A 26,583-nucleotide genomic window follows, 5' to 3' on the forward strand; every position below is an offset into this window, starting at 1 on the left:
TTGCTGGCTTTAAATTTCTACTTTTCACTGTGGTCGTAAGCAATTTTTACCTCTCTGCACCAGTTTCCTCATTTGCAAAATAGGGATGATTATAATGGTATTTATGATAGCATTTTTTAGGATTAAATAAGTTACTATTAGTTCATGTAAATTATTCTCAGCACTGCCTGACACACAGTTGGTGTTCAGAAAAATAGTCACTGTATGATTACAATACTAAGGGTATTAGAACGGGATTAGATTAGGTTATTTAGGCTTTGTGTGTTTGGTTATAAACTTAAAGCCAATCTCTGATGATGGCCACACATACGCTCTTCTGGAATTTCCAGTTAAGATAGTAAAATATTAACAAGTTCCTTTGGATCACTGAGTAAATATGGAACACATGAAAATAACTTTGATATTCATTTCACTCACATTGGTTCTAGATAATTCATTCTAGAGCTGAGTTATATGAGATTCTAAACCTGAAATGGCACCCTAACCTTTAAAAACAGGAAAACGTCTGATCCACTTATGTGCATCTAGCATAGATTAGCCTCATAACCATTGACAGCCATTTAATAAGTACTGACTATGTTCCAAGCACTATGCTTGACTGCTTTACACAGTTGATCATACTTAATCCACCTACAGGGAGGCATGTGTATGTGGATTTTACAGATGAGAAAATTCAGTCCAAAGGCAGTTCAGTACCTTGTCCAAGGTCATGCAAATGAGACAGTAAGAAGCACAGACTAAATTTTCATAAACCAGCCTCTGTTCTTGTTTGCTCAGCACATGACTTTTTGATGATGATACTTTTTCATAAAGTAGTTACTTATGCTGCAGGCAGTCTGCATCTTATACTACTGTTCTTTATAGGTCATTCATACTATTCATTCATAAAATTATAAAATCATAGGTTGTTTTTGCTGGCGGGATCTGGAGGGAGTTTCCTGGTTCTCAATTCAAGACTAAGAATCACCTGAGGGAACTATATTACACACCCACACACACCCACCTTGTACATACATTGTGATTCTGACATAACCTTAGGGCCACCTCTACTGAGAAAATGCTATTACTGTGAGAAAATTTAGCTGATGAAGTGTGCCATGTTCCCCAGGAGGTGGAAAGGAAAAAAAGGAGGGGGAGAGGGTTTGAGAATCACTGATAAATTTTCATGCAGTGAACACTGAGAATCAGAGAATGATAATAACTCTCAATAACAAAATTGAAAATCAGAGAATGCCAATAACAATGAGCTGAGATAACAGCTCATTTATGTCACATTGGCCGTTAGAACCTGGGCCCCCTGATTTTTCAGGACTACACAATTTTCTTGTTTATTCCTCAAAACTGCCTTTGTGGAATGCTCTATGTCCTCCTTGATGGTTCTAGAGGAATATAAGGCAAAACAAAAGGAGTGATTAATTTGTCAGAGTTAACAAATCAGTTGGTCACGAGAGGATAAGTTTGTTATATTATGCTGTTCTCCACCTATTCACTTGGTTCTAGTTAAATAACAGCGCGCCAATGTGGAATGCACATTTTCATAATAGTAGGTTTGTGGGTTACATAGCTTTTTTTGTGTGTATGTTTTCAATTTCTATTCCTTTGATAACAGAACAAATATCAGAGATGACAAAACTCAGGAGAACTATCTCCTAGATTTTCTGTGATCTTTCTTCTCTATTGAATCAGTATGTCTAGTAATGACCCAGGAGATCATAAGGTTATTTGGTTTATTTGTTAATTAGATATTTTTGAGAGCCTATTATATGTCCATCACTGACCTAGGTGGGTTGAATTACGAATTGTTGTAAATCCTTTCTGGGAAAAAAATGTACTGTAAAGAATTAAATTCAGAGATCTTTGCTCCCAATAAATTTGTAGACTACTATAGGCTGAAGAGTCAAAAATATGTAATGATTCTTTTTGTTGTTATTGTGCCCAGTCCCTCAATCATGTCTGACTTTCTGCATCCCCATGGATCAAAGCCTGCCAGGCTCCTTTGTCCATGGGATTTCCCAGGCAAGAATACTGGAGTGGGTTGCCATTTCCTTCTCTAGGGGATCTTCCTGATGCAGGGATCAAACCTGTGTGTCCTATCCTTTTACAATGTGATAAATGTTACAAAGGAGCTTTCTGTATGTGGCTATGAGAATGTCTGGGAGTCTTTGGGTGACTAGGGAGATTACAGGATCCACATCTTCAAGGCAGCACAGAATTTTTCCAGGTAGAAAAGGAGGGGGATGATGATGTTAGAGAAGAAATAACGTATTTAAAAGAGTAGAGATAAAAAAGCAGGGTGTACTGGGAACAGTAAGTGTCATAGACTTCCTATCAGAAGTTCTCTGGGACTAAAGCTGAGTTCAGTTGCGTGAGAAGTCTTGGGCATGAAGGAGAGACAACCAGAGGTCCCTGCTGAAATATCTGCTGTAGTTTTTCATAGAAAGGATCTTTTGTATCTTTTTCTGTGGAAAAATGGGCAATTGTTGACTATTGTTAAGTGGAGGACATTATCAGATTTAGTGATTTATAAAAAATTGAGGAAAGAGCCACTTTTATTTCCATGTAACACTACTAGCGGCCTAGATAATTTTATAGAGGCAGTTCGCAAGGGATAATGGAGCTGGAAATTTCATGAGAATAGATTTAAGTGACTTGTGGGGTAAGAAAAAAGATATGGCTTTCTTTTTACTTATAGTTCAAAACAGGAAGTGCCTAGGTATGCAAAAATGCAAGTCAAGTCAATGATGTTTTTGGTGTGTTTTGTGTGTATTTAGCTTTTTGCACATCAGCAATACTGTTGCTGAATACTGCTGTGTGACTGCTTCACCAGATTCAATTGATGGAGGACCATCAGGTTTTAAAAGTGCATCATATGAACCTACAGATTTAAAGGTGACTCTTAACTTGCAAAAAATACACAGATCTACAGAAAGTCATTGTATGTATATGTTTGTGTGTGTGCATGTCTATTGTTTATGCAAGTAGAAAACATTTCAAGAATAGATGCATGTTTAGTGTAGAAAATACCTTGAAGTCATCTCCTAATTCTGTCATTGTTTTTGATTAAAAAAAAAATGATATCCAGTGAGAAGCAGTAGTCTAAGCCACAGCCACCAAGTAGCCATGGCCAGATTAAAACTTGATTCTTTCCATTATGATAAATCTGTTATAAAAATGGAAATCTCATTTTTGTATCATTTATTTGCAAAGTATTTGGTAGTTATGGATTGAGTAAATTATCTAAGGTAATATATCTTGGTACTCTTTGTAAATGTAGAAACAGTAAGAATATTTGAGGAATTTGTTAAGGAAGTATGTTTTACCATAGCAGCCTTAGTTCAAATCACCTTTCACAAGGGGAAGGAGGCAGGGCATGGGAAGAGAGAACATGAAGCCATCTCCGCCCCTCTTTGTTCTCAAATTGATTTGATATGACATGAGAGGGTATTTTGTCAACTATAAGGGTTTGTGTCAGTATTAGTTTATGAGGCCTACATTAGTTTTCTATTGCTGCTGTAACAAAGTACCAAAAATGTAAGAGCTTAAAACAATACACACTTACCATCTTAAAATTCTGTAGGTCAGAAGTTGCACAAGTCTCAAAGGGCTAAAATCAGTATGTTAGCAAAGGCTCCAATCTCTTCTGGAGATTCCAGGAGAGAACCTCTTTGCCTTTTCCAGCTTCTAGAGGGTGCTCACATTCCTTACCTTGTGGCTTTCTTTTTCTGTCTTCAAATCCTGCAGCATAGCATCACTGATCTTTTCTCCATAGTCAGATCTCTCTCTGACCACAACTGGGAATAGTTCTGTGCTTTTAAGACCTCTGAGATTAGATTGGACCTACCTAGATAATCTCAGATAGTGTCTTTATTTCGGAATCCTTAAACATGTCTTTAAGTTCCCTTTTGTCCTACGTTATATTTTGTTATTAAATATTCATAGGTTCTAGGGTTTACGATATGGAAACCATTATGCTTTCTACCAAAATTCCCTTCTGGTAAATTTATAATGGTCTTCTAGAGATTACAATGCTGGGCTCATCCTTAGGACATTCATGGAAGTGCCCCCCAAAGCTCATCTGTTTAAGGGCCCAATTCTTCCTTTGGATTCTAGCTTTGGAGTAAAGGAAAACTTGAGATTTGCCTACAAATTTTAAAGTGCTGATATCTCCCCTCTTGGGGGGCGGTGGGTGGCAGTGAAAAGAAAGGTCATTCTGACATAAACAACCATATAAAGGTCCTGAAGTATCTAAAACCAATTTTCTGATTCCCCAGTAAGCTTGATCCTTTTGATGGAACGTTTAAGCTTATAGATTAATAGAAACCCAGCTATAGTTTATCTCAACACTGATCACTTTTTTCCAACCCTTCTCTTACTGTATCTAGGTTCTTTCCTTCCTCCATCCCTCCCTATCTTTCTTTCTTTCCTTCTTTTAATTTACAGAGAAGTAAAGAAGGAAGAAAGGAAGGAGAAGATTATAGGAAGAAATATGAGAGGGAAATAAATGTGTTAAAGAGTATCTGGGTAAAGAGAATAAGAGAGAGGGAAAGAATCTCTATCCTCAACACTATGTCAATCTTAGGTAATCCTATAAAACTGCTGTGTTTCCTGGAAACAGTTAAGCCAGGAGTTACACAACTGAGTAGTAGCCCTATGGAAGCCACTAAAAGTAAATAAGGAATCTTATGCCTGATATGATGGGAAAGGATATGTTTATCAAAGCAAAAGTTCTTTCTGAATTAGAAAACAAACATGGCTCTCAAGTGAAAATGTATGTATACCACCATAAGAATCAGGTTAGACACAACTCAGAATGAGTAAAGATAGTCTGAGACCTGGGTAGGAGGAGAAATAAGGAAATGTGTTGTAATAGTCCTCAAGATCCACTTGCATTTACATCCAAAATTCCCTCTTCCAGGAACCAATGCACTGTAAATTGCTATATTAATGCTAGCTATGACAATTAGACAAACCAATATTGATCATAAAAGCATATCCTACTGAAAAAAGACACAATTTTTAAGGTGTCTGATTCATATTTCTTCTTCATAAAATAACAATTAAATGTGTCTCCTACAGTATTCAGATTTAGATCAAACTAAATACTATCAGTGAAAATGTTCTTTAAACTATTAGAGTTGTAAATTTACTTCTTTCCGCTCCTCTTTATTCTATTGTTTCACGTTAGAGATCATTTATTTTCTCTTACTTGAGCCACAGAGAAAAGTTGGACTAGCCCTACTTTAGCCATTGGTATCAAAGTAGAAGAATATCAAGTGGAAATCAGACTTAGTGAAAAAGTGCCAGCACTGGGTATCTTTGAGCTCCTACTGCAATAGTTGTGTGCACAGAGGGTTTGAACTTTGTTGCTTTAGGGATGATTACCTTTACAGCAGAACTAAATTCTAACCCAAATCTCATTATTACTGTTAATAGGCACAGCCTAAAGGGAGCATTTACAGTTATTTACAGTCTGATGCTATAAAGAACAGTGTTGCATAGGAACCTATAATGTTAGGTCCATGAATCAAGGTAAATTGCAAGTGGTCAAACAGGAGATGGCAAGAGTGAACATCGACATTTTAGGAATCAGTGAACTAAAATGGACGGGAATGGGTGAATTTAACTCAGATGACCATTATATCTAATACTGTGGGCAAGAATCCCTTAGAAGAAATGGAGTAGCCCTCATAGTCAATAAAAGAGTCCAAAATGCAGTGCTTGGGTGCAATCTTAAAAACAACAGAATGACCTCAATTCCGTTCCAAGGCAAACCATTCACTATCACAGTAATCCAAGTAGATGCCCCAACAAGTAATACTGAAGAATCTGAAGATGAACAATTCTATGAAGAGACCTACAAGATCTTCTAGAATTAACACCGCCCCCCACCCCCGCAAAAAAAAAAAAAATGTCTTTTTCATCTCAGAGGACTAGAATGCAAAAGTAGGAAGCCAAGAGGTACCTGGAACAGGCAAGTTTGGCCTTGTACAAAATGAAGCAGGACTCAGGAGAGCAGAGTTTTGCCAAGAGGACGCATTGGTCATAGCAAACACCCTCTTCCAACAACACAAGAGAGGACTCTAAACATGGACATCACCAGATGGTCAATACTGCAATCAGATAGATTATATTCTTTGTGGTCAAAGATGGAGAAACTCTATACAGTCAGCAAAAACAAGACTGGGAGCTGATTATGGCTCAGACCATGAACTCCTTATTGAAAAATTCAGACCTAAATTGAAGAAAGTAGGAAAGTCCACTAGGCTGTTCAAATCAAATCCCTTATGATTACACAGTGGAAGTGACAAATAGATTCAAGGGACTAGATTTAGTAGAGTGCCTGAAGAACTATGGATAGAGGTTCATAACATTGTACAGATGGCAGTGATCAAAACTAACCCCAAGAAAAATGCAAAAAGGCAAAATGTCTGTCTGAGGAGGCTTTACAAATAGTTGAGAAAAGAAAAGAAGCAAAAGGCAAAGGAGAAAAGGAAAGATAAACCCATCTGAATGCAGAGTTCCAAAGAATAGCAAGGAGAGATAAGAAAGCCTTCCTCAGTAATCAATGCAAAGAAATAGAGGAAAATAATAGAATGGGAAAGACTAGAGATCTCTTCAAGAAAATTAGAGATACCAAGGGAACATTTCTTGCAAAGATGGGCACAATAAAGGACAAAAACGGTATGGACCTAACAGAAGAAGAAGATATTAAAAAGAGGTGGCACAAATACACAGAAGAACTATACACAAAAGATCTTAATGACCCAGATAACCATGACGGTGTGATCACTCACCTAGAGCCAGATATCCTGGAGTGTGAAGGCAAATGGGCCTTAGGAAGCATCACTATGAACAAAGCTAGTGTAGGTGATAGAATTCCAGCTGAACTATTTCAAATTCTAAAAGATGATGCTGTTGAAGTGCTGCACTCAATACACCAGCAAATATGAAAACTCAACAGCGGCCACAGGACTGGAAAAGGTCAGTTTTCACTCCAATCCCAAAGAATGGCATGGCCAAAGAATGTTCAAACTACTGCACAATTGTATATATGCAGATATTCAGATGCAAATGCCCTTATGGCAGAAAGTGAAGAGGGATTAAAGAGCCTCTTGAAAGTGAAAGAGGAGAGTGAAAAGGCTGGCTTAAAACTCAACATACAAAAAACTAAGATCCTGGCATTTGGCCCCATCACTTCATGACATGTAGACAGGGAAACAATGGAAACAGTGACAGACTTTATTTACTTGGGCTTCAAAAACACTGTGGACGGTGACTGCAGCCATGAAATTAAAAGACGTTTGCCCCTTGGAAAAAAAGCTATGGCCAACCTAGACAGCATATTAGAAAGCAGAGACATTGCTTTGCCAACAAAGGTCCATACAGTCAAAGCTATAGTTTTTCCCGTAGTCATGTCTGGATGTGAGCACTGGACCATAAAAAAGCTCAGTGCCAAAGAATTAATGCTTTCAAACTGTGATGTTGGAGAAGACTTTTTCAAATCCCTTGAACTCCACGGAGATCAAACCAGTCAATCCTAAAGGAAATCAACCTTGAATATTCATTGGAAGGACAGATGCTGAAGCTGAAGCTCCAATACTTTGGCCACCTGATGCAAAGGAAAAGACCCTGATGATGGGAAAGGTTGAAGGCAGTAGGGAAGGAAATGACAGAGGACAAGATGGTTGGATGGCATTACTGACTCAATGGACATGAGTTTAAACAAGCTCTGGGAGACTGCAAAGAACAGGAGAGCCTGGTGTGCTGCAGTCCATGGGATCACAAAGAGTCAGACGTGACTGAGTAACTGAACAACAACAAAGGGAACATTCCTATATTTTCTGGTGTGGTATTTCATTTGCAAAGTTGAAACTCCATGGACTATAGCCCGCCAGGGTCCTCTCTACATAGGGTTTCCCAGACAAGAATACTGGAATGTGTTTCCATTTCCTTCTTCAGGGGGTCTTCCCAACCCAGGGATCAAACCTACATCTCCTGCTTTGTCGGTGTATTCTTTACTGCTGGGCCAGTAGGGGAGCCCATATTTTGTGCCACAGATTGCCTATATCTGTAGTAAAGTATCATCATCCTATCTTAGGAATGTTGTTTTCCCTCATGAAAGATGTGTGCATGGAGGTATGTGTCTGTGTGTGTGTATATATATATATGTATATATATGTCCATGTTAATATGCATAAAGACAGAAGAAAAAAAAACTCTATTAAAAACTAAACAATTCTATAGTGCTTCTGAAAAGTCATTTACTATTTGCATGTTGCCCCATAATGCTATACTAGAATCACTTTTTTTAAATTAGGCTTCCTCATGATATTTTCCCTTCTGTGTAAATTCTGTTTCATGCCCTTCAGTACATTTTTAAAAATAATTTTCTCCATCTAATTTGTGTACCTTTCCTATAAAATAAAGCAACTTTCGTTGCTATTGTGAGATTTTTTTTTGTTCATTTGTTCCCATTTCTCAATGGTAATTGCTTATTTGTTTCCTTACCTATCCAAACGCATTACTGAATTATGTTGTTCTCTAATTCTTTTGTTGGGATTACTCGGGTTCTTTTAAGGATATGGTGTTATCCAATTTTGTCTCCTCTTTTCCAGTGTTTATTAATATATCACTTATGTCATTTTTTTTTTTGTCTTATGGTTTCACTATAGTTTTTTGAAATATTATTGAATGTATTTGTCAGGGAGAAAGTGGTCTTCCCATCCTGTTCCTCTGCCATCTTGGGACCTGGACATCTCTTCCTTTTACTTTTTTCAGTATGACTTTAGCATTTCCTATTTTGCTATAATGGTTTCCATAGCTTCAGTCAAATACTTTTTTATTATAGGATATTTCATTCTATTTCTCCATTACTTGGACTTTTTTCAACTAGAAATGGTCATTAAATTTTATTAAAGTTTTTGGTTTACTCAACATTATTTATACTTTTTTCTTTTATTTATTCATGTACATGAATTATGTTAGTTGAATCCCTAAAGTATATCCATCTTACATTATTGGTTTAAATTTTACCTTATACTTTTTACTATTTAATAAACTGATGGCTTCCCCAATGGCTCAGTGGGTAGAGAATCTGCCTACAATGCAGGAGACACAGAAAACACGTATTCCAGCCATGTCTGGGTCAGGAAGATTCCCTGGAGGAGGAAATGGCAATCCACTCCAGTGTTCTTGCTTGTAAAATCTCGTGAACAGAGGAGCCTGATTGGGCTCCAGTCCTTGGGGTAGTAAAAGAGTCAGACATGACTGAGCACAGCACACAACAACAATAAACTGATAGCTTCAAGTTGTTAATATAATTCATTTAGAATCCTGGTCCCTCATAGCTCAGCTGGTAAAGAATCCACCTGCAATGCAAGAGACTCTGGTTCGATTCCTGGAGCGGGATGATCCCCGGGAGAAGGGATAGGCTACCCACCCCAGTATTCTTGGGCTTCCCTTGTGGCTCAGCTGGTAAAGAATCCACCTGCAATGCGGGAGACTTGGGTTTGATCCCTGTGTTGGGGATATACCCTGGAGAAGGAAAAGGCTACCCACTCCAGTATTCTGGCCTGGAGAATTCCATGGGCTGTATAGAATTGCATGGATGGTTGCAAAGAATCAGACACGACTGAGCGACTTTCACTTTCATTTTCACTTTCACAGATTGACCTATACTTTTCTCTTTGAACAATATTATATTTTGGTATTAAGCATAGACTAACCTTCTAAAATCACTCTGCAGATGGTGATTGCAGCCATGAAATTAAAAGATGCTTACTCCTTGGAAGGAAGGTTATGACCAACCTAGATAGCATATTAAAAAGCAGAGATATTACTTTGCCAACAAAGGTCTGTCTAGTCAAGGCTATGGTTTTTCCAATAGTCATGTATGGATGTGAGATTTGGACAGTGAAGAAAGCTGAGCACCAGAGAATTGATGCTTTTGAACTGTGGTATTGGAGAAGACTGTTGAGAGTCCCTTGGACTGCAAGGAGATCCAACCAGTCCATCCTAAAGGAGATCAGTCCTGGGTGTTCACTGGAAGGACTGATGTTGAAGCTGAAACTCCAGTACTTTGGCCACCTCATGCAATGAGCTGACTCATTGGAAAAGACCCTGATGCTGGGAAGGATTGGGGGCAGAAGGAGAAGGGGATGACAGAGGATGAGATGGCTGAATGGCATCACCGACTAGATGGACATGAGTTTGGGTAAAATCTGGGAGTTGGTAATGGACAGGGAGGCCTGGCATGCTGCGATTCATGGGGTCGCAGGGAGTCGGACACGACTGAGCGACTGAACTGAACTGAACCTTCTAAAAAGGCTTCCCAGATGGCTCAGGGATAAAAAATATTCTGCCTGCCAATGCAGGAGAAGTGGATTTGATCCCTGGGTCGGAAGATCCCCCCTGGAGAAGGAAATTGCAACCCACTCCAGTATTCTTGCTGGGAAATTCCATGGACAGAGGAGCCTGGCAGGCTACAGGCAATGGGGTTTCAAAAGAGTCAGACATGACTTAGCGACTGAACAACAATCTCCTAAAATCAGTTTGAAGACATCCTATTTTTTAATATGGTCTAGAATCATCTGATTCATATAGAAATGATATCCTCCTTAAACATTAGGATTACTTGATCTTCTTTTTTTGGTCATCTTTTTTTATTGGCAAATCTTTAACAAACTTAAATTTCTTCAGTGACCATTGGGCTGCTGAAGTGTTTGGACTCCTCTTGGAATTCATTTGGTAGTTTATGTCTAACGCTATAAAAATCATCCACTTCATCAACATTTTTAACTGCATTAGCATGATGTAGGCATATTACTCACTTATAATTTTTAAAATATCTTTGTCTATATTTATCTCTCTCTTTTAAAATTTTGTCTAATTTTTGTGTTTTGCCTTTAGCTAAGCTCTTCTAAGAGTTTTCTTATGTGTAGGTGTATGTGTATGAGGAGTTTTTCTTTTTCTTTTTCTAGCTCATTACTTTTGGTCTGTAGCTTTATTAATTTCTACTTCCTACTTTGTTTTAATTCATTTATTTATTCATCATGTAGCATCTTAACCTAAATGTTGTTTCACTTATCATCTATCTCTTTTGTTTCATAATGAAAGCATTTAATTTTATAAATACTCCCCTTACTTCATCTGCATCCCATGAGTTTTTGATATATCTTTTTAGATTTATTACAAATGTTTTGTAATTCACTTTTTCTTCCCTCTAAGAATTAGCTATAAATTTATCCCCAAGTGATTTTCATCTTTTTATTTTTCTAGTTTTTTTAAATCAAACAAAATTAAGCCTTGAAATTTATTACTGACATATAAATTCCAGACTGAGCAATATAAAAATGTACCCAACTCATTGCTGGATTTGGTATTTTGTCAGCTGGGAACACTAAATACCCCCACTTAACTTGCTATTTGTAAAGCTCAGAGTAGCATTGGGGTTTCTGTTCACTTTGGCAATTGCCCTATGGCTAATTTGGCCAGTTTCCAATTCCTCAAAGAGAGACAAAGAGTTGTCTCATTGCCACCTGCTATTAACTAAATACTTAGGATTCAGTGTCCTACGGGTGACTGAGAGACATGGGATTGGATTATTGTGGCAGCCTGCAGAACCTCCTTCCCTGGGGAATTTTGAGAACGGCAAAGAACCATCTGTCTTGGGTGGTTTTAAGAGCAGGCCTGCCTAAAGGCAGGTGCATGGATTAGATGACCTGTGAAGATTGTCATCCATTCCAATGACTTCAGTGGAAAGGATGCATTTGCTGAATTTGAAAAGAGTCCAGGACAAATACTGATAGGTTTGGGGAGCATATGGTCAAGAGCCTGAGGGTATTCAGCCCTTCTTGAAATTGGAGCCACCCAGTGTCACCCTTTGCCCTGAATTCAAGAATGTCATCCTCTGCAAGTGAACCCAGCACTCAGTTATTCCACCCTTGAAAGTTATATGCATATGAAGTTCAAATTAGAGTAGTTCAAATCTTTAATTACAAGCAGAATTCTTTGGGTTTTTTTTTTAAGCAATTAGTCCAACTCATCCATTTGTATAAATTTAAATGTACTGTTGAGCCTGATTCTTGTTAAGCCACTAACCTTAACTTTTCTAACCTTGTTCCTCAGAGGTTATCATGTGTTTGTTTTAAGCAACTAAATAGCCTGACTAATTCTTCAGCAGATCTGTCACTGTTTCCATTGTTTCCCCATCTATTTGGCATGAATTGATGGTACCAGATGCCATGATCTACAGTTTTTGAATGTTGAGTTTTAAACCAACTTTTCACTCTCCTCTTTCACTTTCATCAAGAGGCTCTTTAGCTCCTCTTTCCTTTCTGCCATAAGGGTGGTATCATCTGCATATCTGAGATTATTGATATTTCTCCCCACAATCTTTATTCTAGCTTGTGCTTCATCCTGCCTGGCATTTCACATGTTATACTCTGCATATAAGTTTAATAAGCAGCCTTGACGTACTCCTTTCCCAATTTGGAAACAGTCCATTGTTCCATGCAGATGGTGACTGCAGCTATGAAACTAAAAGACGCTTGCTCCTTGGAAGAAAAGCCTTTGACAAACCTAGGCAGCATATTAAAAAGCAGAAACATACTTTGCTGACAGAGGACAATCTCATCAAAGCTATGGTTTTTCCAGTAGTCATGTATGGATGTGAGAGTTGGACTGTAAAGAAGGCTGAGCACCAAAGAATTGATGCTTTTGAACTGTGGTGTTGAAGAAGACTTTTGAGAGTCCTTTGGACTTCAAGGACATCAAAGCAGTCAATCCTAAAGGAGATCAACTCTGAATATTCATTTAAAGGACTGATGCTGAAGCTGAAACTCCAATACTTTGACCACCTGTTGCTAAGAGCCTACTCATTAGAAAAGACCCTGATGCTGGGAAAGATTGAAGGCAGGAGGAGAAGGGGGTGACAGAGGACAAGATGGTTGGATGGCATCACCAACTCAATGGACATGAGTTTGAGCAAAGCTCTGGGAAATGGTGAAGGACAGAGAAGCCTGGTGTGCTGCAGTCCATGGGGTCTCAGAGAGTTGGACACAACTGAGCGAATGGACAACAACAACAGCAAAATAAGAGTTAGGGCTTATCCAAAGAATAGTGCTTTTAGGGAAAAAAAAGTTCCTTAACTCATACTGTAGTCTCAATACAGAATCAATTAAAGAAGTCAATGTTTAAAAACTAACAACAATTTTAAAATAACCTGTGGTGAAGTGTGATCTGAATGAAATATAATCAGATCTGAATTAATCTGATCTAGTTTTGAGAAAGGATATTTTTTATATTTTATGCCTATGAAGCAATAATGGCAATAAAAATTAGCAATAGGTTTGAGAAAAAAATTAAAGTGTTTATAAATGTCAGAAATTAAAATTAAGAAACAAATGAAAATCGTATTTGTGATAAATATGATAAATATTTGCAATATATATAATATGAAAACTTTTTTTAAAATTGAAGAAATCCCAGTAAGGAAACACAAAGGATGTAAACAATTCTTAACAGGATGAATTCAGTGGATGATTAACTTAAAATTTTATTGTCACTAAAATGAAATGAAAATTAAAACAATTTAAGTCTAGCTTTCTGTATGAAATTAGCAAAGATTTAGGAAAAAGCTCTTCTCATTTGCAGTTGCTAAGAGTAAATTAATCCAGTATTTCTAGAAAATTAGTTGGTAATATTCTTTAAGAACTTTAATTGTTTCATATCTCTCAATGCAGATAGATGGTGGACGTGCACATAGGGAGATGGATGTACATATAAACAGTTATGTCATCTATCTATCCTAAGGACATAGAAATTTGAACAAAACCTGTTTGCAAAAATTTTCACTGAGGAACAATTTATAATGAGAAATAAATGACCCAAAGTAGGGAACTTGTTTTATAAAATATTATAGATCCCAAATGGTGAGATATTAAGATACTGTATTTGAAGAATTTAATACATTTAGAAAAAAACTCTGCTGTAGGGGAAATGGTTTAAACTTGTGTATTTAGTATGATCAAAGTTAAGTTAAAAATATGTATAGAAGGTCTTTAAGAAGACACATTAAAATGTAAACAGTCTAGTTATTTCTCAGTAATTAGACTGATTATTATTTTCTTCATAATGTTTCTTAATTTTCAAATTATCTACAGTGAATATGTGTTATTTTTGTAATAAAAAATATGTTTAAAAATGAGAACTAGAACCAACTAGCAAAATAAGAATGAAAGAACAAGAAGGGAAGCTAGAAGTGGGATAGTGAAAGAGCCCTAGATTCGGAGTGGGGGACCTGGATTCTAGAATCCAGAGAGATTTTTTTGAAATGGTCACTTCAGGCTCAAAGATTCTGTAGGCCAGAGTTTTATCCAAGAGCCCCTTCCATGTGTACTGGTGGGCCTGCCAACCCTGATAGAAAGTAGGTAGCCCAGACTAAATCTCCTGCGTGGATGAACTTTCCAACTCCTTCCCATTGATTATCCTTTTTCACTCCCCCAAAAGGGAAGTAAGAAATTACTGATGCCAGTTGTCCTCTTCCCACTTGACTTCAGCTATGAGATGGGAGGAGCAGAGTACATTTTCAATAATATCTGTGGTCTTAGGTAGTTGTAGACCCACATACCATTTCAGCATCAGAGTGATTGTTTTTGACTGGTGTTGGCTATGGTTTATTGCTGAATATACCTATATATATTTTTCAAATGTTTAATAGCCTTAGGAAATGTGGCAGCACCCTCGTAGTATCAGTTCAGTTTGGTTCAGTCGCTCAGTCGTGTCCGACTCTTTGCGTCCCCATGGATTGCAGCATGCCAGGCTCCCCTGTCCTTCGCCATCTCCTGGAGCTTGCTCAAACTCATGTCCATTGAGTCAGTGATGCAATACAACCATTTCATCCTCTGTCGTCTCCTTCTCCTCCTACCCTCAATCTTTCCCAGCATCAGGGTCTTTTCCAATGAGTGAGTTCTTTGCATCAGGTGGCCAAAGTATTGGAGTTTCAGCTTCAGCATCAGTGTTTCCAATGAATATTCAGGACTGATTTTCTTTTAAGATTGACTAGTTTGATCTTGCAGTCCAAGGGACTCTCAAAACTCTTCTCCAACATCACAGTTCTAAAGCATCAATTCTTCGGTGCTCAGCTTTGTTTATAGTCCAACACTCACATCCAAACATGACTACTGGGAAAACCATAGTTTTGATTAGATGGACCTTTGTTGGTAAAATAATGTCTCTGCTTTTTAATATGTTGTCTAGGTTGGTTATAACTTTTCTTCCAAGGAGCAAGCATCTTTTAATTTCATGGCTGTAGTCACTATCTGCAGTAATTTTGGAGCCCCCAAAAGTAAAGTCTCTCGCTGTTTCCATTGTTTCCCCATCTATTTGCCATGAATTGATGGGGAAATGGCTGGATGCCATAATCTTAGTTTTCTGAATGTTGAGTTTTAAGCCAGCTTTTTCACTCTCCTCTTTCACATTCATCAAGATGCCTTGTAGTATGGGACTGAAGAAGCTTAAATCCACTTTTTCCAACCCTGCAATTCAGATTGAAATTGTAGTCATCAGGTCCCAGAACTCCTTAGTTTAGAATGGTCTGGAGTTCAGCCTTCATTTTACCTCTTTCTCAGCTCCAGCCTACCTTATTCTAAGACGTGACCTGTTCCACTCAATCAACCTGTTCTCAGTTGCTTTTTTTTTAAATTCCAGAAATAAATAGAAATATCTTGTCTGTTATAACCTTTCTCCCCAACATAATTCTCTTTTTATTCCCTTTCCTGCCTCCCCTACTTTTTACTTTTATTACTTTTGGTACCTGTATGCTTTCATTTCAGTAGAGTCAGGGGATGCATTTTTTTCTTAGTTCTTAGTCCAGCATCTTGATCTTGTTATTATAAGGAAATTAAATTTTATAACAAAGAAGTCCTCAGCAGTGTTATTTCCAAATGATAAGGATCAGCCATGTAGGGAATCCACAGACTCTTTGGCAATAACAATAGCAGTAAAGTTGTATTTATAGTTGTGCTAGGTGCTATGCAACACTCTCTTCATGCATTGACTTGCGTAATTCCCACAGCAACTCTGCTTTACAAGGTATGATTATATCTGTTTAAGATATACTTAGTAATAATATCATTATTATATAATAAAACATTGTATATTCTTCACCAGGGGAGGAAATTTATGCTCAGATAGCTTAGGTGATTTGCCCAAGGACACACAGCAGTGAAATGACAAAGCCAGATCTTAAAGGCGGATAATCTGACTTCAGAAACCTTGCTCCTAAGTGTTCCTTTCTAAATATAGTAATGTGACCGAGACTGTCTGGAGGATTTTAGTCTATCCTGGTGATGAGTTTAAGCTCTTTATTTTACTGTGGTCATTTCTATAGGTACAAGGGATCCCATTCCCAAGCATAGTCACTTGATAGAATGTGGGCCACTTTTAATCACAAATGTAACTAGTTTCTTAGTTGCTAAGCTAAGCTTTCTGGTGTCCTCTAATTCTTAACTTTGTACATTTAATTGGATTCCTGGTGCTTTGTCTATTTTACTTTTGTTGTGAAAGTTACCTCCATTGTATTCCTTCCTTTGGTGCTGTCAAGACATAATTCTTAGAAATCAAGGTGGCGGAGTGGTGAAGAATCTGCCTGCCGTCCCAGGAAATGAAAGAGATGCAGGTTCGATCCCTGGGTCGGGGAAGATCCCCTGGAGTAGAAAATGGCAATCTGCTCCCATATTCTTGCCTAAAAAATCCCATGGACAGAGGAGCCTGGCAGGTTACAGCCCGTGGGGTAGCAAAGAGTAGAACATGACTGAGTGACTGAACACGGCACACACAGGAACAACGTACTTTTCAGCCCTCACCATGCGGACGGTAACTGGCATAAATATCAAGCATCTTTCTTACAAAGGTTTGCTGTCCTGATTGTTTAAAAACTTCTCTTAAAAATGATAACTTACCACTGTATGTACTTACTTGAAATCTTCCTGATTATCAGACATTGGCTGGTATCGATTAGGAGTACATAAATGTTTTTGCTGTAAAGGTTCCTCACGATCATGGGGATCAGTCAATTATGTAAATCCCTGTCACACAAACTGAATTAATATGATTGCCTGAAAAGAGTCAAAATTTCTACAATAATTTGAAGAAGAGAGAACTTTGGGAGTATAAAAACAAGGTTTCCTGAATGACCAGACAGAAAAAAATCTGTCAAAATTTTAAACAGGTAATTCACAGAAGGGTAGATATTTCAGTATTTATTAGAAAGAGAGAAGGAAAGAACTGGGTTTTCTCTGGCTTCTGTCAGAAGGCAGCATTTGAGACAGGCTTTGGACGATTATTTGTTTTGTGATTGTAGAAAAGGAAATGCAAGGCATGGAGAAGGAAAAAGTAACTTCAACAAAGGCACAGAGGTTGGAAAACAGGAAACAATTGGGAAACAGAAGTCAGGAGAGAAATTCATGTAATTCCCTATAATGTTGAAGGATCTATGCTGTTTTTTAGGAGATGTATAAGGATGACTTTCTATAGTACTATAGGGGAAGGATTTTCATTTCTAATGGTGTGTCACTGCATAATTCCGTGGGAGATGGATGCTGAGGAACTGAGGAAGGGGTGATAAGATAAATCTAGAAGTTCCTGAAAATCTGTTCCCATCGGATTGAAGCAGCTTATAACTGAAGATGTGAGTTAGTTACTTGAGGATCACAAATATTCCTGATTAACCAGCTCTGCATGGATGTAACAGTGTTATCTATAAGCCTACTAATTACCAGAAATTTTTTTCATACCTTTTTTTTTTCCTGGCTGCACCCTGCAGCACTTAGAACTTCCCTGATCAGGATCGAACCTGTGCCCCCTGCAGTGGAAGCATGGAGTCTTAACAACGCGACCACCAGGGAAGTGCAAGACCAGAATTTCTAAAAGCCCTTTTGAGTTGCTATCATCCTATCTTTAGCTCCTGCTAAAGGCTGGAATGGGAGTAATCTCACTCTTGCTTGATGATAAACAGATTGACAACAGAACCTTTTTATAATAATCTCTGAAAGTTGCTTCTGAGGTCTTCATATGTATCTCACACTTCTTGAAGGCCAGTGATCAGTGATTATCATTCAGTGGCCATCATTGTTTTCAGTTTGTTTATACTAAAATGTAGTAAGAATGTTGCCTTTTGCTTCTCAGGCTGAAAGTCTACAGAACTCTGCAAGTGTGTCATCTCTGTCCATCCAGGGCTAGAATGTATTTCCTTATGTACTAACAGACTCTAGAAGGAGATTTCCTCCAGGTTGTCAATAAGAGAGCTAACATGGATATTAACACAGGCATCATCAAACCAATTAACTCTGTTTACTAAAGGTTGCTTTTTCAGTAGGGACTATGATATCTAATGGGCTCTGGGCCTTAATTTGCTCACAAATATAACCATGAGTTAATGAAACTACCTGCAGACTTCAGAGGATACTCTTGCATTTTAGGACTGCAAGAAAAAAATATATAGTAATATGTTTTATGCTCTGCTACATTCACATTTTCTATTAAAACATACCTATCTAAACCCAATATCTGACATCAATTTTAATAAGGAGAAATTACATTTAATTGTGTCTTTATCCTTTCACATTAATCCATTATGAATATTTTATTCCACAGAGTTAGAAAAATTGAATTCACTTATTAAGGAAGAATATTCCTTTATAAGGAGTGCTTTATATTTCAGGCCCTCATAACTTACTTTAAATATTTCAGGCACGATAAATGGTAAGAAGTGAAAAATAGGCCTGAATTCATAGAGTAAGGACCATTTAGAAGTCTTTTGTCTTCAGATTTTGATTATACAGTTAAACTTATTTGATGTGCTCAGCAGGTTGTAAAATTCATATCTTTATATAGTGATCCATAAGAAATAGCTCCATAGTAATGAAACACCTTTAAATTTGATTCTTGTGAGTTGCAAAATGATTATCATCCTTCCCACAAAGAAAAAAATGTGTATTTTATTTGTTTGTTTAGCATCAAAATGAGGTATTAATTATAATCTCTTGACAAAATGTAAAATCTCTCTACTGATCATATGCCTCGTCTCAGTTTCCGTGACCATACAATTTTTTAGCAAATAAATCTAAGGGAAAATTGTAGTTTATTTGATAAGATATATACAAAAGTTCTTCTAGAGGAGAAAATAAAAAGACATTATTATGTTTCATTGATATGAACCTTAAAAATCAAAATACTAATTTTTAGTATCTTTATAGAGAAAATTAGTAAAGGAAACATAATGTTTTCCTAAACATTATTTAAACAAGCAAACAAGCAAAAAAAAAAAACCCTGAAATTTTATGGAAAATAAATATAGTAGAACCTTCTTCAATGCATTTGGGTCCACTAAGCTAATCAAAGTGCATTTGGAATTCGAGATATCCCAGTTAAGAAAGAGATTATATAATTTACTTTTAATATTTTTTACCTTTATAGCTATCCTTATACCAGTATTCCTCTGTCATAACTACTATAGTTTTAGATCAAATCTTGATATCAGATAACATGAGTCCTCCACCTTTGTCCTTTTAAGAACTGTTTGGACCATTATTCATTCTTTGCATTTCCATGTAAAATTCACAATCTGTTTGCCAATTTGTACTGATAGTATCTGATAGGATTTATATTTAATAAATCAAATTGAGGAGAAATGAAACCTTAACAATATTGTCTTCCAATACATGAACATGGCATATTTATCTCCTTATGTAGATCTTCTTCAAGTTTTCTCAGTAATGTTTTATGCTTCTCATTATAAATGTCTTGCACATATTTTGGGTCATAGACCTAAATGTCAAAGCTAAATTATAAAAATTTTACAAGAAAACTTAGAAAATCTTTATGATGCTGGGAGAAGCAAAGATTTCCTAGAGAAGATATCGAAAAAAAAAAGTCAAAAAAATTTTAATGACAAATTGGAGTTTATAAAAATGATAAAACTATGACTTTTCAAAAAATTCCATTTTAAAAAGGAAATGAAGTTCCAGCCAGAGGATGGCAGTGTACGAAGACCCTGAACTTACCTTCTCCCACAGACACACTAAATCTACACTTGCATGTAAAGCAGTCCCAAAGATGCCCACTCTTACCACTTTTACTCAACATAATATTGGAAGTCTTAGCCATGACAGTAAGACAGGAAAAAGAAATCAAACACATCCAAATCGGAGGAGAGGAAACAAAACTGTCACTCTTTGCAGATGGCATGACGCTGGTAAGATCCCCCAGAGAAAGAAATAGCAACCCACTCCAGTATTCTTGCCTGGAAAATTCCATGGACAGAGGAGCCTGGTGGGCTATAGTCCGTGAGATCGCAGAGTCAGACACAACTGAGTGACCAAGCACAGACATGACACAGTATATAAAAAAACCTAAAGACACCACCAAAAGACTATTAGAACTAATAAATTCAGTAAATCTGCAAGATACAAATTCAACATACAGAACTTCATTGCATTTCTTTTCACTAATAACCAACTATCAGACAGAGAAATGAGGAAAATTATTCCATTTATAATTTCATTCAAAAGAATAAAATACCTAGGAATAAATTTAACCAAGGAGGTGAAAAGCCTGTTCTCTGAAAACTATAAGATGTTGGTAAAAGCAGTGATCATAGAAGAATATGACACAGATAAATGGAAAGATATACCTGGCTTATGGATTGGAAGAATTAACATTGTTAAAATGTCCGTACTACCAAAGCAATCCACAGATTCAGGACAATCCTTATCAAAATACCCATGGCATTTTTCACAGAACTATAACTAATAATCCTAAACTTTGTATGGAACCACAAAAGACCCCAAATAGTCAAAGAAATTTTGAGAAAGAAGTTGGTGTTCTCACACTCCCTGGTTTCAAACTCTACTACAAAGCAAAGATAATCAACACACTGGAACAAAACAAAGAGCCTATCGATAAACTGACACTTACCTGGTCAATTAATGTATGGAAAAGAGACAAGAATATAACAATATAACAGCCTCTTAAAGAAATGTTTTCGGAGAACCTGGGCCACTACTTTCAAACACCATGTACAAAAATAAGCATAGGCACTACACTCTTTGACATTGATCTTAGCAGTGTTTTAGGGGGATCTGTTTCCTCAGTCAAGGACAACAAAAGCAAAAATAAACAAATGATGCTTCATCAATTAAAAAAAAAAGTGTTTGCACAATGAAAGAAACCACTAACAAAGTGAAAAGTCACTTAATGAGTTGGAGAACATATCTGTAAATGGTATTCTTCTAAGGAATGAATTTCCAAGACATATGGAAAACTCACACCATTCAACATAAAAAAAAAATTCTGATTGAAAAATGGGCAGAAGATCTGAATAACATTTTTCCAAAGAAGAAATACAGATGGCTAAAGGGCACATGAAAATATGTTCAGCATCACTAATCAACAGGAGAATGCAAATCAAAACCACAATGAGAGATGTCACCTCACACATCTCAGAATGGCTATTATCAAAAAGACAAGGAATAATAAATGGTGGCAAGGATGTGGAGGAGAGGGAACCCCAGGACACTGTTGGGGAGACTGTAAATTGGAACAGCCACTTACGGGAAACACTATGGAGTTTCCTCAAAAAATTAAAAATAGAACTCCCATACAATCCAGCAATTCCATTTGCGTGTTTAACCATAGAAAACAAACACACTAAGTCAAAAAGAAATATACACTCCAATGTTCATTGAAGTATTATTCATAAGAGCCAAGGTATGTAAGCAACCTAGATGCATTGATTGATAAATGGATTAAAAAAAGAATGGAATATTACTCAGCCATAAAAAAAGTAAAATCTTGCCATTTGCAGCGGTATGGATGGACCTAAATGGTGTTATGCCGAGTGAAATAAGTCAAACAGAGAAAGACAAATACTGTATGATTTTACCCCTCTTGTGACCATCAGTAAATTTTTGGTGGTGAGCATTCTCTATGGTATACAAATGTACAAATATAATGTTCTACACATGAAACTTATATAATTTTATAAACTAGTATTAACTCAGTAAATTTTTAATGAAATGACATGCCATATACTGGGAGAAAGTAAATGAGATATATCTGTATCTGACAAAGTGCTTGTGTCCAAAGTAGTAGTAAGAAAGAACTCTTATTACTTGAAGGCAAATAATTCAATAAAAAATTGGCAAAATATTTGAACATACTTATTGAAATAAAATGTATAGAACCAATAAGCAAATACAAACTGTTCTAAATCTTTAGTCTTCAGAGAAGTACATATTGAAATGTGAGGTACCTCTACAAATTGATTAGAATGGCTAAGATTTGAAGGAATGACATTGCAGAGTGTTAACTAATAGAAGGAACAACTTGAATGCTCTTACATTTCTGCTGAGGATATAAAATGGTACAGCTACTTTGGAAAACACTTTAGTAGTGTCTTAAGAAGTTAAACATATATTTACCATATAACCAAGCATTTTTCCTCCTGTATATTGACCCAAAGGAAACAAAAAAATGTACACAAAAATTCATAGCAGCTTTATTTGCAATAGCTAAAATCTAGAAACAACTGCAATACCCATCAGATCCAAGGACAAATTGTGCTATAGATAGAATGGAATGCTACCCATCAGTAATAAGGAAATGAACCAGCAATAAGTACAACAACATGGCTAAATTTCACAAACTTTGCTGAGTGAAATAAGCCAGACCTCTCACTGCACCCCAAAAGTGTCTACTATATAATTCAGTTTCTATGAAATCATAGAAAAGGCAAGTTTAATCTATGGAGAACAGTGAATGGTTTTCTGAACTTAAGGGAGAGGATTAACTCTTATGGAACACAAGGGAAATTTGGGGGGTAATGGAAATATTTTAAGACTTGATTACAGTGATAGTTACAGCCCTATGAATTTCCTAAAATTTTTCAAAATGCACATTTAAAATGGGTTCATTTATTACATGTAAATTATACCTCAATAAAGTTTATTTTAATAAGTAACAAAACACATCTTTCACCTTTTTTAAAATACAAACAAGACATATTTGAATGAGGCATGTTGGCTTTGTGTCTGATAGGTCCTTGTTCATAATGTCATTATGTTCAGTTCAGTCAGTTCAGTCTCTCAGTCGTGTCCAACTCTTCGCGACCCCGTGGACCACAGCACGCCAGGCCTCCCTGTCCATCACGAACTCCCGGAGTTTGTTCAAACTCATCTCCATTGAGTCGGTGATGTCACCCAACCATCTTATCCTCTGTCGTCCCCTTCTCCTTCTGCCTTCGATCTTTCCCAGCATCAGGGTCTTTTCAAAATGAGTCAGCTCTTTGCATCAGGTGGCCAAAGTACTGGAGTTACAGCCTCGACATCAGTCCTTCCAATGAACACTCAGGACTCATCTCTTTAAGATGGACTGGTTGGATCTCCTTGCAGTCCAAGGGACTCTCAAGAGTCTTCTCCAACACCACAGTTCAAATGCATCAGTTCTTTGGTACTCAGCTTTCTTTATAGTCCAACTCTCACATCCATACATGACTACTGAAAAAACCATAGACTTGACGAGACAAACCTTTGTTGGCAAAGTAATGTCTCTGTTTTTAATATGCTATCTAGGTTGGTCATAACTTTCCTTCCAAGGAGTAAGCATCTTTTAATTTCATGGCTGCAGTCACCATCTGCAGTGATTTTGGAGCCCCAAAAAATAAAGTCAGCCACTGTTTTCACTGTTTCACTATTTGCCATGAAGTGATGGGACCAGATACCATGATCTTAGTTTTCTGAATGTTGAGCTTTAAGCCAACTTTTTCACTCTCCTCTTTCACTTTCATCAAGAGGCTCTTTAATTCTTCTTCACTTTCTGCCATAAGGGTGGTGTCATCTGCATGTCTGAGGTTATTGATATTTCTCCCGGCAATCTTGATTCCAGCTTGTGTTTCTTCCAGCCCAGCGTTTCTCATGATGTACTCTGCATATAAGTTAAATAAGCAGGGTGACAATATACAGCCTTTTACTGTACTCCTTTTCTTGTTTGGAACCAGTCTGTTGTTCCATGTCCAGTTCTAACTGTTGCTTCCTGACCTGCATACAGGTTTCTCAAGAGGCAGGTCAGGTGGTCTGGTATGCCCACCTCTTTCAGAATTCTCCGCAGTTTATTGTGATCCACATAGTCCAAGGCTTTGGCATAGTCCATAAAGCAGAAATAGATGTTTTTACGGAATTCTCTTGCTTTTTCAGTGAGCCACAGAATGAAGCAAGGCAAAGGCTAATAGAGTTCTGCCAAGAGAATGCATTGGTCATAGCAAACACCCTCTTCCAACAACACAAGAGAAGGCTCTACACATGAACATCACCAGATGACCAATACCGAAATCTGATTATATTCTTTGCAGCCAAAGATGGAGAAGGCTCTATACAGTCAGCAAAAACAACACTGGGAGCTGACTGTGGCTCAGATCATGAACTCCTTATTGCCAAATTCAGACTTAAATTGAAGAAAGTAGGGAAAACCATTCAGGTATGACCTAAATCAAATCCCTTATGATTATACAGTGGAAGTAAGAAATAGGTTTAAGGGACTAGATCTGATAGACAAGAGTGCCTGATGAACTATGGACGGAGGTTCATGACATTGTACAGGAGACAGGGATCAAGACCATCCCCAAGAAAAAGAAATGCAAAAAAGCAAAATGGCTGTTTGAGGAGGCCTTACAAATGTCATCATGGGTCCTTTACAATTTCCAATTTGGACTTCTTTAAAGGAGAGCAAGAATTTAAAGAAACTTGTGAAATTATGTGAATGCAGAATGCTTTACAGTTTTTAAGCTTTTTTCCCTAATATTTTAAAGTTGTTTATCCATACCATACTAAACATTTTTATTTCCCTAAGTGAAATGTCTCTATGGAACTTTTTCAAAACATTCTATTTAGATGTTATTTTTAAAAATTAAAACATTTTCACTTTTTTGCTAACCTACATAATATTTAATTAGATAATTTAATGACAATAACAAGTTCAAAAGGTATGAGTAGATTTAAGATCAAATCCAGCTGACTATGGTAGCAGGTTGGAGCAGGAGTCAGGCTGTGCTCATGACAGTGTTCATTGGTTATGCACAAGGCATGCAACTGAGAAGCCCCTGGGATGGAAACTGAAGATTGCTAGTTTGTCACACAGTGCCTGACATACAGTATGTGCTCAATAGCGGCTGAATTTGAATGTTTACCTTCTGTATTATCTATCATAAGTCTTAAGGATTTGATAGTAAGTGCTCAATGAATGTTGAATTATTTTCAGTCTTACACGGAATTAAATGAGTTAAACCTCTATTCATCTATGAATTTGACTTCCACAAGGGCAGATCTGCCTGTTTAACCAGCGGTGTTGGCCCACAGTAGGTGCTCAATAATCATTTTGTGAAAGCATAATTTTATTGAGTCTTCTGCCTTCTAAGGAGACTTTTAGACAGGAATGGGTCTCAAACTGGTCTAGTACTTTTCTCAAACTTCATAAGTTGGCAAACTTCTCGTGCAAACTTTTTGTTTTTAACTTACGAAATTCCAGAAAAATTCTTCTGAGGAAGTTGATTACCTAGAGATGACACTGATAAAGGGGCTCAGGTCATCATCTCTCCCTTCCACTCTTCTTCCTGTTCTAATGATCCCACATAGCTGAATCCTCAGAACCCTAAAGGTTCTTTGGAGCACACTTCAAATATCTCTAATTCTGGTTCATACTTTAATTTTCGAAACAGGTAAATGTGGTGAGGCCCATGGAGTTTAAATGACCTAAGGTCACATAGCTGTGTATGTATGGTAAAGCCAACCCATAAGCGCATGTCTTCTGACTTTTATGCTCAGTCAGTTCAGTTCAGTTCAGTCACTCAGTCATGTCTGACTCTTTGCGACCCCATGGACTGCAGCACACAAGGCTTCCCTGTTCATCACCAACTCCCGAAGCTTGCTCAAACTCATGTCCATCGAGTCGGTGATGCCATCCAACCATATCATACTCTGTCGTCCCCTTCTCCTCCTGCCTTCAATCTTTCCCAGCATCAGGGTCTTTTCACATGAGTCAATTCTTCACATCAGCTGGCCAAAGTATTGGAGTTTCAGCTTTAACATCAGTCCTTCCAAAGAAATTCAGGACTGATTTCTTTTAGGATTGACTGGTTGCATCTCCTTGCAGTCCAAGGGACTCAAAAATCTTCTCCAACACCACAGTTTAAAAGCATCAATTCTTTTTTTTTTTTAATTTATCTTTTTACTTTACAATATTGTAGTGGTTTTTGCCATACATTGACATGAATCCACCATGTGTGTACATGTGTTCCCCTTCCAGAACCCCCCTCCCACCTCCCTCCCCATCCCATCCCTCTGGGTCATCCCGGTGCACCAGCCCCGAGCACCCTGTATCATGCATAAAACCTGGACTGGGAATTCATTTCACATACGATAATTTACATGCTTCAATGCCATTCTCCCATACCATCCCACCCTCGCCCTCTCCCATAGAGTCCAAAAGACTGTTGTATACATCTGTGTCTCTTTTGCTGTCTCACATACAGGG

At 37.2% G+C, this 26,583-nt stretch overlaps 1 protein-coding gene and 1 long non-coding RNA gene across 22 annotated transcripts in view; one reads left to right on the plus strand and one right to left on the minus strand.

The window, feature by feature from the left end:
* LPP (LIM domain containing preferred translocation partner in lipoma) overlaps positions 1–26,583 on the plus strand; it is a 728,299-nt gene that overhangs the window by 554,080 nt on the left and 147,636 nt on the right. The window lies entirely within an intron of this gene.
* LOC145524457 (uncharacterized) lies at positions 1,056–26,519 on the minus strand. The gene is made up of 2 exons (XR_014067548.1): positions 12,962–26,519; positions 1,056–7,698 (listed from the first exon to the last, which is right to left on the minus strand). It is a non-coding gene; the product is annotated as an uncharacterized LOC145524457 (long non-coding RNA).

The sequence above is a fragment of the Giraffa tippelskirchi genome, chromosome 2, assembly GCF_054371585.1.
Source record: "Giraffa tippelskirchi isolate mGirTip1 chromosome 2, T2T-mGirTip1v1.2.pri, whole genome shotgun sequence".
NCBI lineage: Eukaryota > Metazoa > Chordata > Mammalia > Artiodactyla > Giraffidae > Giraffa > Giraffa tippelskirchi.